The following is a 17,512-nucleotide window of genomic DNA, read 5'->3' on the forward strand; positions in this document are numbered from 1 at the left end:
ACCAGGAAAAGCACCTGGCTCCTGGCTCCTGCCATCGGATCAGCGCGGTGCGCCGGCCGCAGCGCGCCGGCCGCGGCGGCCATTGGAGGGTGAACCAACGGCAAAAGGAAGACCTTTCTCTCTGTCTCTCTCTCTCACTGTCCACTCTGCCTGTCAAAAAAAAAAAAAAATCAATTAACTTAATACATTATGTTAATATATGGGGGGAAGCCATTGTAATCCATAAGCTGTACTTTGGAAATTTATATTAAATAAAAGTTAAAAAATATATTATGTTAATAGAATAAAAAACAAAAGCCACATGATCACAACAGATACAGAAAAAACATTTGAAAAAATCCTACACCATTCCATGGTAAAAATGACGTAAACCAGGAGAAGTGGAACTTCCTCAATCTGATAAAGGGTATCTATAAATACCCCACAGCTAATATGCAAACAGTGAACAACTGCACACTTTTCTTTCCTCAAATGTAGACAATGATGGTTCTCATCAATTCAACACTGTCCTAGAGGTTCTAGCCATAGCAACTGGTCAAGAAAAAAAGAAAATCTACCTATTTGGAAAAGAAAAACAAAAATCTCTCTACTCATAGATGATACTATCTTGTATATGGGGGAAAAAAGAAAAACCTAAGGAATCAACTAAAAAACTATTAGAATTACTGAATGAGTTCAGTAACTTTGTAGGAAATAAACAAAATAAACATAGGTAAATAAATTGTATTGCTATATACTTGTAATGAAGACTTTGAACATGAAATTAATAACTATACTAAAAATATTATTGGGGCTGGCATTGTGGCCCAGCACGTTAAGTCACCACCTGCAACACTGGCATCCTGTACCAGAGCACCAGTTCAAGTCCTGGCTTCTCTGCTTCTAAACCCGCTCCCTACTAATGAGCCTGAGAAAGCAGAGGAAAACGGCCCTGGTATTTGGGTCCCTGCCACGCACATGGAAGATCCAGATGGAGTTCCTGGCTCTTAGCTTTGGCCTAGACCTGGCTGTTGGCAGTCATATGGAGAGTGAAATAGTGGATGGAAGCTCTCTCTCTGTCACTTTGACTTCCAAATCAATCAATCATTTTTTTAAAAATCATCAAAGAGGATTAAATACTTAGGAAAGAATTTAATAATTAAATGCAAAATTTACATTGCTCTAAAAATTAAAAAAAAACACTCTTCAAAGAAATTAAAGATGATATAAGTAAATGTAAAAAATCTCAAGTCCGTAAATTAAGATACAATAGTGTTAAGATGGCAATACTCTCAAATTGATCCGCAGTTTTAATGTCATCTCTATTAAAATCTGAGCTAGCTTTTTTGTAGAAATTATCAAGCTGATTCTAAAATTCATATGGAAACACAAGGGAACCAGAAGAACCCAAAGAATCCTGAAAAAATTGCAGGGTTGAAGAGACTCACATAACCCCGTTTCAAAACTTAGTCCAAAGCAAGTTGGTAATCAAGGCAGCATGGGTACATTTAGCCTGGAGTTAAGAGACACCTGTATCCACTACCAGGTATCTGGGTTTGATTTCCAGCTCCTGGCCCTGATTCCAGCCCTCTGCTAATGCAGTCCCTGGCAGGCAGCAGTAAGGACCCAAATGACTGGATTTCAGCTACCCACATGGTAAACACAGATTCAATTTCCTGCCTCTGGCTTTGGCCTGCTCCAGCCCAGTTGTTGCAGGCATTTGGAAAGTGAACAACAGGATAGGAATGCTCTCTCTCTTCTCCTCAAATAATTTTTTATTAAATTACAGTTTGATACTGTCATAAGAACAAACAATGAAGTAAGTGGAATAGAACTGTTAGTACAGAAGTAAACCCTGTGTCTATGGTTTTTGCTGACATACCAAATACAAAAATTAACTTAAATTGATAATTTGAGTTAAACAGCTATTTTTTTTTTTTTTTTTTTGGACAGGCAGTTAGACAGTGAGAGAGAGAGAGACAGAGAGAAAGGTCTTCCTACTGTTGATTCACCCCACAAATGGCCGCTATGGCCGGTGCGCTGCGGCAGTCTGAAGCCAGGAACCAGGTGCTTCCTCCTGGTCTCCCATGCGGGTGCAGGGACCAAGCACTTGGGCCATCCTCCACTGCACTCCCTGGCCACAGCAGAGAGCTGGCCTGGAAGAGGAGCAACTGGGACAGAACCCGGTGCCCCAACTGGGACTAGAACCCGGGGTGCTGGCGCCACAGGCAGAGGATTAGCCTAGTGAGCTGCGGCGCCGGCCAAACAGCTAAATTTAAGAACTAAATCTTTAAAACTCTTAACATATGTGTAAATTTCTTATAACCTCAGATTTGGCAATAAATTCTTAGGACAGTCAACATACAAGAAACAAAAGAAAAAGCAGATAAATTGAACTTCATTAAAAAAAAAAAAAAAAAAAACTTTTGTCTTCCAAGGACACTATCAGTCAAAAGACAGCTCACAGAATGGAGAAAGTATCTGCAACTCATATATTTAATAAAGGGACTTGTGCCTAGAATATACCAAGAACTCTTACAGTTCATTAATAAATATAAAACCAAAGTAGAAAAATGTGCAAATCATGTAAATAGATATTTCTTCAACAGAGATACACAATGGCTAATAAATACATGAAAAGACACTTGACATCACTAGCTAACAGGGAATATAAATCAAAACCACAATGATAAACTATCTCAGTCCAACTAGGATAGCTATAATTAAAAAGTCACATCATAATAAATTTTAGAAAGGTGGATGGGGCCGGCGTTGTGGCTTAGTGGGTGAAGCCGCCTTTTGCAGTGCCGGCAGCCCTTATGGGCGCAGGTTTGAGTCCCGGCTGCTCCACTTTCAATCCAGCTCTCTGCTATGGCCTGGGAAAGCAGTAGAAGACGGCCCAAGTCTTTGGGGCTCTGAACCCATGTGGGAGACCTGGAAGAGGATCCTGATTCCTGGCTTCGGATTGCCACAGCTCTAGCCATTGCAGCCATCTGGGAGTAAACCAGATGAAAGACCCCCCCCCTCTCTGTCTCTGTCTCTCCCTGCCTCTCCTTCTCTCTGTGTGTAACTCTGACTTTCAAGTAAATAAATAAATCTTTAAAAAAAAGATGGAGAAGTTGAAACTCTTATTTAGTGCTAATGATAAACAGGTAAAATATTACAGCTATTCTGGAAAAGTCTGGCAGTTCTTCAAATGATTGACAGAGTTACCTTATAACCCAGCAATTCCATGCCCAAGTACCTACTCGAGAGGAATGATAGTATGCCTCCTCACAAAAACTCAGACATAAATGCTTATAGCAGTTTTATTCATGATAGCCAAAAAGTAAAAATAACCTCAATGTCTCTTAAGTAATAAATGGATAAACAAAATGTGACATGTCCTACCACAGAACTTTACTTGGTCATAAAAAGGAATGAAGTACTGGTATGTACAACAATATGGATGAACTCTGAAAATATTACGCTGAGTAAAAAGCAGTCAGTCACAAAAGACCATATATTATATCACTAAATTTATATGAAGTGTCCAAAACGGAAGAACATATACAAAATAAATTAATAGTTACATGGACTGAGGGAGAAGTAGAGTTGTGATAGTTGTGATGGTTGCACTGTTTGTGAGCATACTAAAACTACTAATTGTGTACTTTAAATGGGTGAGTGCTGAGATAGTGTTGAATTGTATCTCAAAAAGGATGATATTAAAAATAATTATAAAAAGCCATGTAGGAAATATGTTCACACATCAGTATTATTTTTACTTTTTGGATCACATACTTTAGGTAGCAAGTTAACAGAAGCTCAAATCAAACTTCTTTTTAAAAGGAAAACTGTATTTTTTTTTATTACAGGAAGTCTAAGTGAAGTGCTAGCTTCAGGAACTGCTGGACACTGGGATTCATATGATATTCTTTAGGGGCATGATTTCAGGATGTAACTCTCCCCACTTCTCAGGTCCACTTTCCTTTACCTCTGTGCTTGTTTAGGCATATGACAGCCAAGGTTGCCATTGATGATCCTGGGCAAATTATTTTACATCCTGTGACCCTTCTTCCTTCAGTGCCCTCAAATTCATGAACACAAACAATTTTTTTACCACATTCAACTCATGGACCACTCACTGAGTCCCAAGAACTGAAATCTCTTCATTGGCTCTGCTGGGTCCTATTCTCACTCTATGAATGAGTCATATGTTTGCCAGACTGTCAAAATCACATGGACTGAGGGAAGGGAAACTTGCCATATCAAACTCTTCTTAGTAGATAAAAAATAGAATCAACTCAACTGTCGCTCCCCCTCTTCATGGAGGAACAACACTGAATGCTGCCTAGGCTTCATATCCGAGTCACGGCACCATTATGTCGCTCCCCGTCTTCGTGGAGGAACGACACAGGACCCTGCGCTGTTCTTTTGTCTGCTCGGCCCTCCCCGGGTTTGCTGCTGGTTCTTCCCGGGTTGGCTACCGTCCCTTCCACCTCCATGGAAGGGCGGTTCCCCCTGCCACATTCCCCACTTCCGCGGGGGAGCGGCACACCGCCGGCCGGCTCTCTCGGGGGCTGCACAGGTGTTCCTTCAGACGTTCCCCTTAGATGTTCCTGGTGCATGTTGTCTCTCTCCTCCTTTATAGTCCTCTCCGCCAATCCCAACTCGGCTGCCCACACGCCGAGTACGCTGCTCTCCTCCAATCAGGAGCAGGTCCTACAGTTTATTGGTTGAACTGGAGGCAGCTGCGTAGAAGCTGTTTTCTCCTCTCCCAGCGCCATATTGTGGGAGAGCAGATGCATAGAATAAGTCTTAATTCCAGTAACTTAGTCTAGTCCAGGTTGCTCCCCACAGATCCCCCTTTCTTTTTATTTTTGGCGTTGATACGCGCCTGTCTTCGGTGCCCTGCGGCACACACTCTGCTCTGCTTGCTAGAGTTGCCCACAGGTGCTTACAAGCCCTATCAATCAGGCAAACCGAATCCGGGTCCTCTCTTCGCCATGTTGTGAGGAGGTTTTTAGGCGCTGATGCGTGCCTGAGTTCGGTGCCCTGCAGCGCATGCTCTGCTCTGCTAGAACTGCCTGCAGGTGCTTACAAGCCCTAGCAATCAGGCAAACCGAATCCAAGCCCTCTCGTTGCCGTATTGTGGGGAGACTTATTAGTGTTGGTTCGTGCCTATCTTCGGTGACCTGCAGCTCATACTCTGGTCGAGCTGCCTGCTGGTGCTTATCGCCTAATCAGGCAGACTGAATCCAAGCCTTCTCATTGCGGTATTGTGGGGAGACTTATTGATGTTAATTCGTGCCTGTCTTCGGTGACCTGCGGCGCATAAGCTGCTAGCCGCCCACAGGTGCTCACCACCTCCCTAATCAGGCAGACCAAATCCAAGCTCTCTCATTGCCATGTTGAGGGGAGGCCTTATTTTTCTCTATTTCTCTATCTCCGGGCATTCCTATTTCTCCTATTTTACTTCTTTCTGCCAGCATTCCTATTTCTCTCATTTTACTTCTAAACTTCTGTTTCTCTTATCCCTGCGGCTTCCCGGCGCCCGCCCCGAGGCTGCTTCTCCGCGGCTTCCCGGCTCTGAGCTGCTTCAGCCCGCGCTTCTCTCATCTGTGCGGCATCCCGGCGCCCGCCCTGCGGCGGGCTCCCGGCTCTGCGCGGCTCGGCTTCGCGCGCACACTCCGCAGTCTCCACGCCCTTCACGCCCGCACCACAGCCTCGCACCAGCCCCGCGTTCCCTATCTATTCACGCCCCGTGCTCTCTCTGCACGCGGCAGCTTCCGCGAATCACACAGCGTAGCTCACGTTTCCGCCGCCGGCATTCAGTCCAAGTTCCCCGGACTAACCGGGCGAATTCCAACCTGGTGGCCCACGTCTCTGCCTCTGGTTCCAGATTTTCGCCTTTTGCTCCCCGGGCTGACTTGAAGAATTCCAAGCTGGCTTACGTCTCCGCCTCGGCCTGCACTCGCGGCTTCATCCTCCCTAACATTTTTCTCTACCCGGTATGTTTCCCTAAGTTTTCTTCCAACAATATTCCTCCCTCATTTCTCCTGGCCTCTCTCCACAGTCCGTATCCAAGTCTAAGTTTCTTATAGGTTTCACTTTCACTTTCAACCTGCAGTCCGTATCTGGGTCTAAGTTTCTTCTTGCTTTCACTTTAAATCCTAACTTCTTTCCCACAGTCCGTATCTGAGTCTATGCCTAGGCTTTCGATAGCTTCTTCCGGCACCTTTTCTGTCCGGCTTTTCCCTAGGCTCTTTGCTAGTCTCTCTCCGGTATTTTCCACTTCTTCCCGTTTCTTCCCTCCTAAGTTTCCTACCCGAGTCACGGCACCATTATGTCGCTCCCCCTCTTCATGGAGGAACGACACTGAACCCTGCCTAGGCTTCATATCCGAGTCACGGCACCATTATGTCGCTCCCCGTCTTTGTGGAGGAACGACACAGGACCCTGCGCTGTTCTTTTGTCTGCTCGGCCCTCCCCGGGTTTGCTGCTGGTTCTTCCCGGGTTGGCTACCGTCCCTTCCACCTCCGTGGAAGGGCGGTTCCCCCTGCCACATTCCCCACTTCCGCGGGGGAGCGGCACACCGCCGGCCGGCTCTCTCGGGGGCTGCACAGGTGTTCCTTCAGACGTTCCCCTTAGATGTTCCTGGTGCATGTTGTCTCTCTCTTCCTTTATAGTCCTCTCCGCCAATCCCAACTCGGCTGCCCACACGCCGAGTACGCTGCTCTCCTCCAATCAGGAGCAGGTCCTACAGTTTATTGGTTGAACTGGAGGCAGCTGCGTAGAAGCTGTTTCCTCCTCTCCCAGCGCCATATTGTGGGAGAGCAGATGCATAGAATAAGTCTTAATTCCAGTAACTTAGTCTAGTCCGGGTTGCTCCCCACACTCAACGTGTTTTTCCCCTTTAAAAAGATTTCCAGAAGAGGATAGCTAAGTCAAGGAATAAAAGAACTTTTATAGCTTTTGTTCATATTCCAAACTTGTTCTTCATGATGGTTATATCAATTTTGCCCCCATTCTATAGATAAAAATGGAATAGTTATATCTATTTGGATAATTGATATCAAATTGAGTTTTGGACTGCTCTTGCTTTAATTTAAGATAGTAGTCCCAACTCAAAAACTACTTATTATAATATTCTTTCATACCAATTAATATTTTTACAAAAATTGCATTGCTCAGACTAGCGTATCACTCAGCTTGGTAATGAGTATAAGAGAAAACGGATTTCACTGGCATGGGAAAGCCAAGTTCTTCACTCTCTCAACCTCAAAAAGATTAATAATATCACTAAAACACTATTTGTTTAATAATTTCTAATACACTTTGGTTTTCAGAATTTTTAAAAGTTCAAATTAAATGAAATTAAACAAGGAGGCCAATATGAACTACAGATAAAAGCTGATTATGTTGGTTGTAGGAAGATAACTGAGGATACAGGGTCCTTTCCAACCCACTGACTCCTAGGAAAAAAGAGCCTGCTAACTAAACACTTTTGAAACTTGTTGTATTCTAACTTCTTGGAGATACAGTGAGGCGAGAAAGGGAAATAAGAGAGTGGGGAAGACAAGAAAAAAGGAAGAGGAAATGAGGAAAAAGAAAAAGAGGAGACAGAGAGTGGAGAAGAGGATGAAAAAGAGTAAGAGGAAAGTGTATGTAACAAGAGATAAAGAAGAGATATGGGAAAAGTAGGGAAGAGGAGATAGGAAGAGAAAGGGGTAAGAGGGAGGGTATGGGCAGTAAAAGGCAGGAGGAAGAAGTTAAAAGACAGGAAAAGCTAGCAAGAGATACTAAGGAACAGAACTTGTGAAAAACAAGGGTGATAAGAGCCTACTGTAAGAAAGATAGATTTCCTTTGTTTGTTTTAAAACAATGTCTTATCAGGGGCACTATTAGTTCTGCAGTTATAAACTTTGATAAACAAATCTATGTCCCTCATGGATAAAATGTGCAGAATCTTTACAGTGGCATATTCTTTTTTCTCTAGGGCAGGCTCTGCCACTTACTTTCTAGCTCTTTGATTGCGAACAAGTCACTCAACCTGTCTAAACTTGAAATTCATTTCCAAAATGGAGGTGGCAAGAATACTTGCCTTGTCTTCCTCAAAGGGTTACGGTAAGAATTAAATAAACTTTAATGTAAAAGTACTCTACAAACCAGAAGTCATTATTCAAATATTAATTCTCTAGAATTATTTTAATTTATTTATTTTTATTTATTTGAAAGGCAGAAGGAGAGAGAAAGACACACAGAGAGAGAGAGAGATTCTTCTGTCTGCTAGTTCACTTTCCAAACACCCACAACAGTAACGAAGACACCAGGCCAAAGCCAACAGCCCAGAACTCAATACAGTTCACCCATATGGGTGTCAGGGACTCAAATACTTGGGTAACTGATGCTGCCTCCCAGGGTGAGCATTATCAGGAAGCTGGATTGGAGTACAGTCAGGACTTGAACCAGGCACTCTGACATGAGACATGGCATTCCAAGCAGTGTTTTAACCACTGCCAAGCTTGTTCCTAAAATATTAATTCTTTAGTACCACAGTAGACGCTCAACAGATATTTCACAACAAAGTTTAGGAGTTACTGTTTATTCAAATAAAAGAATTCTATTTGTTTTTCTTCTCTTGTCACACAGACAGACACTTTTTGGAGTTTAGAGTTGAGATACACAGACAGATACACACACACACACACACACGCACACACACACACACAGCTCCCATCTACTGGTTCACTTCCTAAATGCCCACAAAGGCTGTAGTGGGGCCAGGAACCAGGAACTCAATCTACGTTTCCCAGGAAAATGGTAGAGACCCAACTGCTACAGCTATTCTAGGGTATACATTACCAGGAAGCTGGAATTGGGAGTAGAACTGGGACTGGAATCCAAGATACTCATGGGATGTGGACATCTTAACCCCTAGGCCAAATGTCTGCTCCTGAGTTTAGGTTTTTATATTTAAGTTTGGTGAATAATAATAAAAAAAAGTTCCCATATTCCCAGTTAGGAAGCATTTGGCAATGATTTAATGAGTGTATATGGGACAAAGCTGCTTGCTATACAATGTTAAATATATCATAAGTATATGTATTTAAATTTAAATACACATGTTTACAAATGACATGATGTTCCACATGGAAAAACCTAACCACTCCGCCAAAAAGCTGTTAGAAATGATAACCAATTCAGTAAAACTGCAAATCACAAAATAAACATATAAAAACCAGTAGCTTTTTTATATGCTAATGAACTTGCCAAAGGAGAAATTAAAAAAGAAATCTCACTCAAAACAGTCACAAAAGGGGCCAGCGCTGTGGCCTAGTGGGTAAAGCCGCCACCTGTGACAACAGCATCTCATATGGGTAACAGCTGGAGTTCCGCTGCTTTACTTCTGATCCAGCTCCCTGTTAATGTGGCTGGAAAGCAGTGGAAGAATGCCCAAATTCTTGGGTCCCTGCCATCGACATAGGAGACCTGGAATAAGCTCGAAGCTCCTGGCTTCTGGCTTTGGATTCACTCATCTCTGGTTGTTGTGGCCATCTGGGGAATGAACCAGCAGATGGAAGATCTCTCTCTCTCTCTCTCTCTCTCTCTCTCTCTCTAACTCTGCTTTTCCAAATAAATAAAATTAATCTTTTTTAAAAAAGCCAGACAAAACATCAAATATTTAAGAGTAAATTAAACTCAAGAAGTGAAAAATCTCTACAAAAAAATCACAAAACATCGATGAAAGAAATCATCAAGGACACAAAGGAAGGATATTCCTTGCCCATGGATTAGAAGAATTATTATTGCTAACATTTCTATACTACTTAGAGCAATCTACAGATTCAGTGCAATCCCCAGGAAAACATCAATGACATTCTTTACAGATTTAGAAAAAACATCCTAAAATTCATATGGAATCACAAAAGACTAAGAATAGCCAAATGGATCCTGAACAAAGAAAATCAACTTGGAGGCATCACAATACCTGATTTCAAGGCATACTAACAAAGCTATATTAATTAAAACAGCATGTTACTGACATAAAAACCAACACATATATCAGTGGAAGAGAACAGAAAGCCCAGAAATTAATCTATATCCATATAGCAAACTGATTTTTGATACAAGTGCTCAGACCATACATTGACAAAAAGATGATCTCTTCAATAAATAATACTGGCAAATGTATACATGCAGATCAATGAAATTTGATCCACACTTCTTACCATATACAAAAATCAAGTTGGTCAAAGACCTAAATTTAAGACCTGAGACAATGAAGTTGCTGGAAGAAAATGTAGAGAAACATTTTAAGACGCTGGGAATGACTTCTTGGATAAGACCTCCAAAGCACGAGCAATAAAAACAAAACTAGACAGATAGGTTATATCAAACTCAGAAGCTTTTGCACAAGAAAGGAAACAATAGAATGAGGAGAAATCCAACAGAATGGGAAAAAATATCTGCCAGCTATTTATCCGTCAAAGGATTAATAACCAGAATATCTATCAGCAACCCCCAAAATTCAACAAGAGAAAAAGCAACCAATCCAGTTAAGAAATGGGTGGAGGATCTCAATAGACAGTTCTCAAATGAAGAAATACAAATGGTCAACAAATATATGAAAAATGTTCAACAACACTAACCATCAGGGAAAAGCAAAATCAAAATCAGAATAAGGTATCACCTCACTGCATAAGAATGGCTACTATCCAAAAGACAGAAAGTAACAAGTGATGGTGAAGATATGGAGAAAGAGGAACTTTTACACAATGCTGATGGGAATGTAAATTAGTGCAGCCACTGTGGAAAACCGTATGGAAATTTCTTTTAAAAACTAGAATAGACTCGCCATGTCCTCCCTTATATGTGGGAACTAAAATTAAAAAAAAAAAAAAAAAAAGAAAGAAAGAACGAAAGAAATGCCCATGTGTATCAGTATTGCTGCAAATATAATTTTGTTAATCTTTGTTTTACAACCCCTGTCAAACCAATGGTTAAGAATGTTATACTACTAGGTCAGCATTGTATAGTGGGTAAAGCCATCCCCTACAACACCAGCATCCCACATGGGCACCAATTCAAGTCCTGGATGTTCCTGTTCCCATCTAGCTCTCTGCTAACGCATCTGGATGCAACTCCTGACTCCTGGCTTCAGCCTAGCCTAGCCCCAACCATCATGGCCATTTGGGCAGTGAATCAGGAGATGAAAGATCTTTTTCTCTGTCTTTCCCTCTCTCTCTGTAAAAATGCCTTTCAAATAATAATTTAAAAAAATCTTAAAAAAAAAAGAATGTTATACTACTTAAGTTTTACTGTACATGGATGAAATAGACATCTTTCCACTGGATTATTATTTATAGCCCTTGCCTATATTCCCACTAAACTATGGCCTTTCGTGTTTTGCTTCTTAAACTTCTTATCTGGTGAAGGATTAAGCCCTTGACTATAATGTAAATTTGATATATTATCTCAAAAATTTAAAAAAATGGAAACTTCAAAATACATATACACACAATATTCTTCTCTCAAAACTCTTCTGTTTGAGAATCAATGCCATAAAGATTTTCTATTCCAGACATATTAGGTGAAAAAAATGTTTAAAGTCAAAGTACTGCTGTTAAAATTCACTAACAATAGATGGCATTGTACACAGACAAACACACACACACACACCCCACAAAACCACATTTTGTCTTTTTCTCTAATATAATTAAACAAATTATTAATCAGTGATATTTTATTTGCTCACCATGGCACATTGTAGAAAAACTCTCCGTAGTAAAACAAAGAAAAGTTTCTAAACCATGCACCAGAGAAAAACGCCAGATTACTTTCAGAGATCTCGAATTAGACACAGAATTACCATCAGAAACCCTACAGACTAGAAGGGAATAGTGAGATATACTCTAAGTCTTAAAAGAAAAAAACTGTCAACTCAAAATACTATACCCCACAAAGCTCAGATTTATGAATGAAGGTGAAATAAAGACCTTCCATAAAAATAGAAATTCAAAGAATTTGTCAACACTTGTCCAGCTTTACAAAAGATGCGTAAGGATGTGCTACACACAGAACACAGAAGAAATGGAAAAAATTCCTAGAAATATACAATCTACCAGAATTGAGTCAGGAAGACATAGAAAACCTAAAAAAACAATAATGAATACAGAGATTGAATCAGTATTGGAGATCCTCCCAACAAAGAAAACCCTAGGACCAGATGGCTTCACTGCTGAATTTTATCAGACATTTAATGAAGAACTAACCCCAATTTTCCTCAAGCTATTCAAAACAATTGAAAAGGATGAAACCCTCCCAAACTCCTTCTATGAGGCCTGTATCACCTTAAAACCTAAACCTGAAAAAGATGCAACAGAGAAAGAGAATTATAGACCAATATCACTGATGAACATAGAGGTAAAAATATTCAACAAAAGATTAGCTAACTGAATCAAACAACACATCAGAAAGATCATTCACCCAGAACAAGTGGAATTTATTCCTGGTATCCTGGGATAGTTCAACATTCACAAATCAAACAATATGATATTTCACATTAACAAACTGAAGAACCAAAACCATATGACTATCTAATATATGCAGAGAAAGCATTTGATAAAATATAACATCCTTTCATGATGAAAACCTTAAACAAATTGGGTATAGAAGGAATATTCCTCAACACAATCAAGGTGTATTACAAACCCATGGCCAGCATCCTATTGAATGGGGAAAACCTGGAAGCATTCCCCCTGAGATCTGGAAACAGACAAGGATGCCAGCCTCACCACTGCAATTTAATATAGTCCTAGAAATTTTAGCAAGAGCCATTAAGCAAGAAAAAGAAATCAAACAGATACAGATTGGAAAAGCAGAAGTCAAACTATCCTTATTTGCAGATGACAGGATCCTATATAGGGGAAATCTAAAAGACTCCATGGAGAGACTATTGGAACTCATAGAAGAGTTTGGTAAAGTGGCAGGATATAATATCAATACAGAAAAATCGATAGTAGCCTTTGTATACACAAACAATTTCATGGATGAGAAATAACTTTTAAGATTAGTTCCATTCATAATAGCTCCAAAAAGAATCAAATACCTTGGAATAAATTTAACCAAGGATGTCAAAGATCTCAATAATGATAATTACCAAACACTAAAGAAAGAAATAGAAGACACTAAAAAATGGAAAAATGTAATGAGATCTCAATCAAAATACCAAAGACATTCTTCACAGATCTAGAGAAAAGTATGCTGAAATGTATATGTAAATACAAGAGACCCTGAATAGCTAAAGCAATCTTTTACAACAAAAACAAAGCCAGAGGCATCACAATACCTGATTTCAAGAATACTACAGTGCAGTTATAATCAAAGCAGCCTGACTGGCACAGAAAGCAGACTTATAGACCAATGGAACAGAATAGAAACTGAGAAATCAACCCATGTACCTACAGCCAACTTATCTTTGATAAAGGAGTTAAAAGCAGTCTGTGGAGCAAAGACAGTATCTTTAACAAATGGTGCTGGGAAAACTGGATTTTCATGTGCAGAATATGAAACCAGACCTCTACCTTACACCTTACACAAAAATTCACTCAAAATGGATCAAAGACCTAAATCTATAACTTGATATCATCAAATCATTAGAGAACACGGAGGAAACTCTTGCAAGACACTGGCATAGGCAAAGACTTCTAGGAAAAGACCCCAGAAGCACAGGCAATCAAAGCCAAAATTGACAAATGGGATTACATCAAGTTGAGAAGCTTCTGTACTGCAAAAGAAACACTTAGCAGAATGAAGAGACAACTGACAGAATGGGAAAAATTATTTGCAAACTCTGCAGCTGATAAAGGGTTAACATGCAGAATATTTAGAGCTCAAGAAATTCAACAACAACAAAACAAAGAATCTAGTGAAGAAATGGGCAAAGGACCTAACCAGGATTTTTTCAAGAGAGGAAATTAAATGGCCAACAGACACTTGACAAAATGCTCAGGATTACTAGCCATCAGGGAAATGCAAATCAAAGCTACATCGAAGTTTCACTTCATTCCAGTTAGAATAGCTATCATACAGAAATCAACAAATGACAAATGCTGGCAAGGATGTGGGGCAAAAGGTACCTTGATACACTGTTAGTGGGAATTTAAACTGTTGCAATCACTGTTGGAAGACAGTATGGAGATTCCTCAGAAGTATGAATACAGATCTATCATATGACCCAGCCATCCCACTCCTGGGAATTTACCAAAAGTAAATGAAATTAGCATATGAAAGAGTTATCTGTACCCATATTCACTGAAGCAGAATTCACAATAGCTAAGATAGCTAATATATGGAATCAACCCACATATCCATCAACTGTTGACTGGATAAAGAAATTATGGGATACGTACACCATGGAGTACTACCTAGCTGTAAAAAAAAAAAAAAAAAAAAAAAAAAAAGATGAAATCCTCTCTTTTGCAACAAGATAGTCACAATGGGAAACCATTATACTTAGTGAAATAAGCCAGACCCCAAAAAACAGAGATCTGACCCAATACAACTAATAGAGTATCTGGAATATAATATATTGAGTGAAACAGATATTTTGAGAACAATTGATTGTTTATAGCATTGTCTCTTTCATTGAGGAACAATCTTTTATTTTGTATTGCTTTCTCTCTCTTCATGCTAATTACTGAACTCTTATATGTAGAGTAGGGTTAACTATATAATCATTAAGTATATTGAAAATAAATCATTTTAAAAATTAAGAACAGGAATCCAAGAGGGAGGGGGAGGAAGGTTTGGAATGTGGGTGAGAAGGATGGTGAGAGGAAATCCAACTATGTTCCTAAATCTGTATATATGAAGTATATGAAACTTGTATAACTTAAATAAAATTTTTAAGAAAGATCTATTCATAAAAAGGAGAGAACAATCCAACATGGGAAGCAGGATACACAGCAGACTCATAGAATGGCAGATTCCTAAACAGCACAATGGCCTCAGAATCAGCCCTTAAGGCATTCGGATCTGGCTAAAAGCCCATGAGAGTTTTGCAGGCATGGAAAGCCAAGAAACTATGGTAAGAAAAATGACCTAAATGAAAGATCTCTGTGAGTGAGATCCCAGCAGAAAGAATGGGCCATCAAAGAAGGAGGTACCTTTCTGTGAAGGGAGGAGAGAACTTCCACTTTGACTACAGCCTTGTCTAAATAAGATCAGAGTTTGTTAACTTAAGAGGCTTCTATAGCCTTGGCAGCTCGTGACAAAAGCCTCAGACGATTACTGATGTCATAAATAAGAGTGTCAAGTGTTAAATCAACAACTGGAGTCACTGTGCACCTACTCCCCATGTAGGATTTCTGTCCTTAATGTGTTATACTATGCAAATTAATGGTAAAACTACTATTCAAACAGTACTCTATACTCTGTGTGTCTGTGTGGGTGCAGCCTGTTGAAATCTTAGTATATCCTAAGTTGATCTTCTGCATATAAAGATAATTGAAAATTAATCTTTTTTTTTTTTTTTTTAAATTTGATGGGTAGAGTCACAGACAGTGAGAGAGAGACAGAATGGTCTCCCTTCCGTTGGTTCACTCCGCAAATGGCCGCTACAGCTGGTGCTGTGCCGATCCAAAGCCAGGAGTCATGTACTTCCTCCTGGTCTCCCATGTAGGTGCAGGGGCCCAAGCACTTGTGCCATCCTCCCGGGCCACATCTGAGAGCTGGACTGGAAGAGGAGCAACTGGGACTAGAATCTGGCGCCCATATGGGATGCTGGTGCTGCAGGCGGAGGATTAACCAAGTGAGCCACAGTGCTGGCCCCAAAAATGAATCTTGATGAAGAATGGAATGGGAGAGGGAGTGGGAGATGGGATGGTAGTGGGTGGGTGGGAGTTTCGGGGGTGGGGGGGAGAGCAGCTATAATCCAAAAGTTGTACTTTTGGAAATTTATATTTATTAAATAAAAGTTAAAAAAAAAGAAAGACCTATTCAGTAAAATAATAGCAGAAAATGTCCCTAATTTGGAGAAAGAAAGGGACATCCAAGTATAGGAAACACACAGAACTCTTAACAGACATGATCAGAAAAGATCTTTATAACACAAACTTTCAAAAGTATATAAAGAAAGGATCCTAAAATCTTCATTATAGAAACACCATTACTATCTTCAAATGATCTAGAATTAGATTGACTGATGATTCCTCACAGAAACTCTACAAGCTAGGAAAGAATACAGATACATAGGCCAATGCCTAAAAGAAAAATCTCTCAACCCAGAATACTATACCAAGAAAAGATCTCATTCATAAATGAAGGTGAAATAAATGCCTTCCACATCAAATAGAAATGGAAAGAATTTGTCACCATTAGTCCAGCCTTACAAATGATACTTCAGGATGTGCTACACATAGAAACAGAAAAAGATATCTAGCATCATTAAAGATTGTGAAGGCAGAAAATCTCTTAGTAGCGACACAAAGGACATACAAAGCAAACCACAAGAATAATGGGAAAGCAGCAGAGGATGGCCTGAGCACTTGGTTCCCTGCACACAACTGGGAGATCTGGGAGAAGCTCCAGACTCCTGGCTTTAGCCTGGCATATCCTTGACCCTTGTGCCATTTGGAGAGTGAACTAGCAGATGGAAGATCTCAGTCTCCCTCTTTAATGTTGTCATTCAAATAAAAAAATATTAAATGATGTTATTAAAATTCTCTATAATCCTCCCTCCCAATTATCATCTTATTCTCAGTGTATCTGCATTATTTTGTTTTGGGTAACTATCTTCCTTGCAGCATATACTTAGAATCTTTATTCAACTCTTTTAGTGCCTCTGTGTGTATATTTATTCCAATTTAATTCCTGTGCTCCAATTTTATGTTTTCTATGTATCATCCTTTCTTTTTATTGCTTATCTTCTTAAATGTCTTATCTTTTGTTGGACTGACCGGATATTTTTGGTTCAATTTTCCTCCTGCTCTCATGGTTTAAAAGTTAGTCATTCTTTTTGTTTATCTATGTTTAAGCATACAACGTTAATAGATATTATTGAAGCTTAACAATGTTCTATCAAAGTCTGGTGTTATTATGCCCCTCAAAAGACAAGAACTTTAGTACAATTGTATTTCTCTACTCTTCTTCTTTTTCCTCTACTGCAAACTCTAGAATTTGTTAAAGATACTTTTAGATATTACAAATTATTTAGACTTAACTCCAAGTATTATTAGTTCCTTAGTTTACTGTTATTCTTTATTTTTCATCTTGACTAAAGAATTATTTTCATTTAAAATTTATCTTTATTTTGCCTTTAAAATAAAAATTTAAGTTCAATTTAATGTCCCATAGAATTCTGAAGATATTACTTATCTTTTAAAAATATTTACAGATGTTGTGATGATAATCACAGGACTGCTTTCCCAAATAGCAAATTAGTCTTAACCTGCTTCTCAGGATAGATTTTTGTAAAGCTGTGGCTACAACTTTCAGACACAGAGATAAGCATAAGGCTGCTTGGACACACAGCAGATGACAGATAGTG

At 39.6% G+C, this 17,512-nt stretch overlaps 1 protein-coding gene across 10 annotated transcripts in view; it reads right to left on the reverse strand.

The window, feature by feature from the left end:
* Positions 1-17,512, reverse strand: part of BLTP3B (bridge-like lipid transfer protein family member 3B) — a 138,295-nt gene that overhangs the window by 4,856 nt on the left and 115,927 nt on the right. The gene's annotated exons all lie outside the window — the stretch shown is intronic.

This window comes from Oryctolagus cuniculus, chromosome 11, assembly GCF_964237555.1.
Source record: "Oryctolagus cuniculus chromosome 11, mOryCun1.1, whole genome shotgun sequence".
NCBI lineage: Eukaryota > Metazoa > Chordata > Mammalia > Lagomorpha > Leporidae > Oryctolagus > Oryctolagus cuniculus.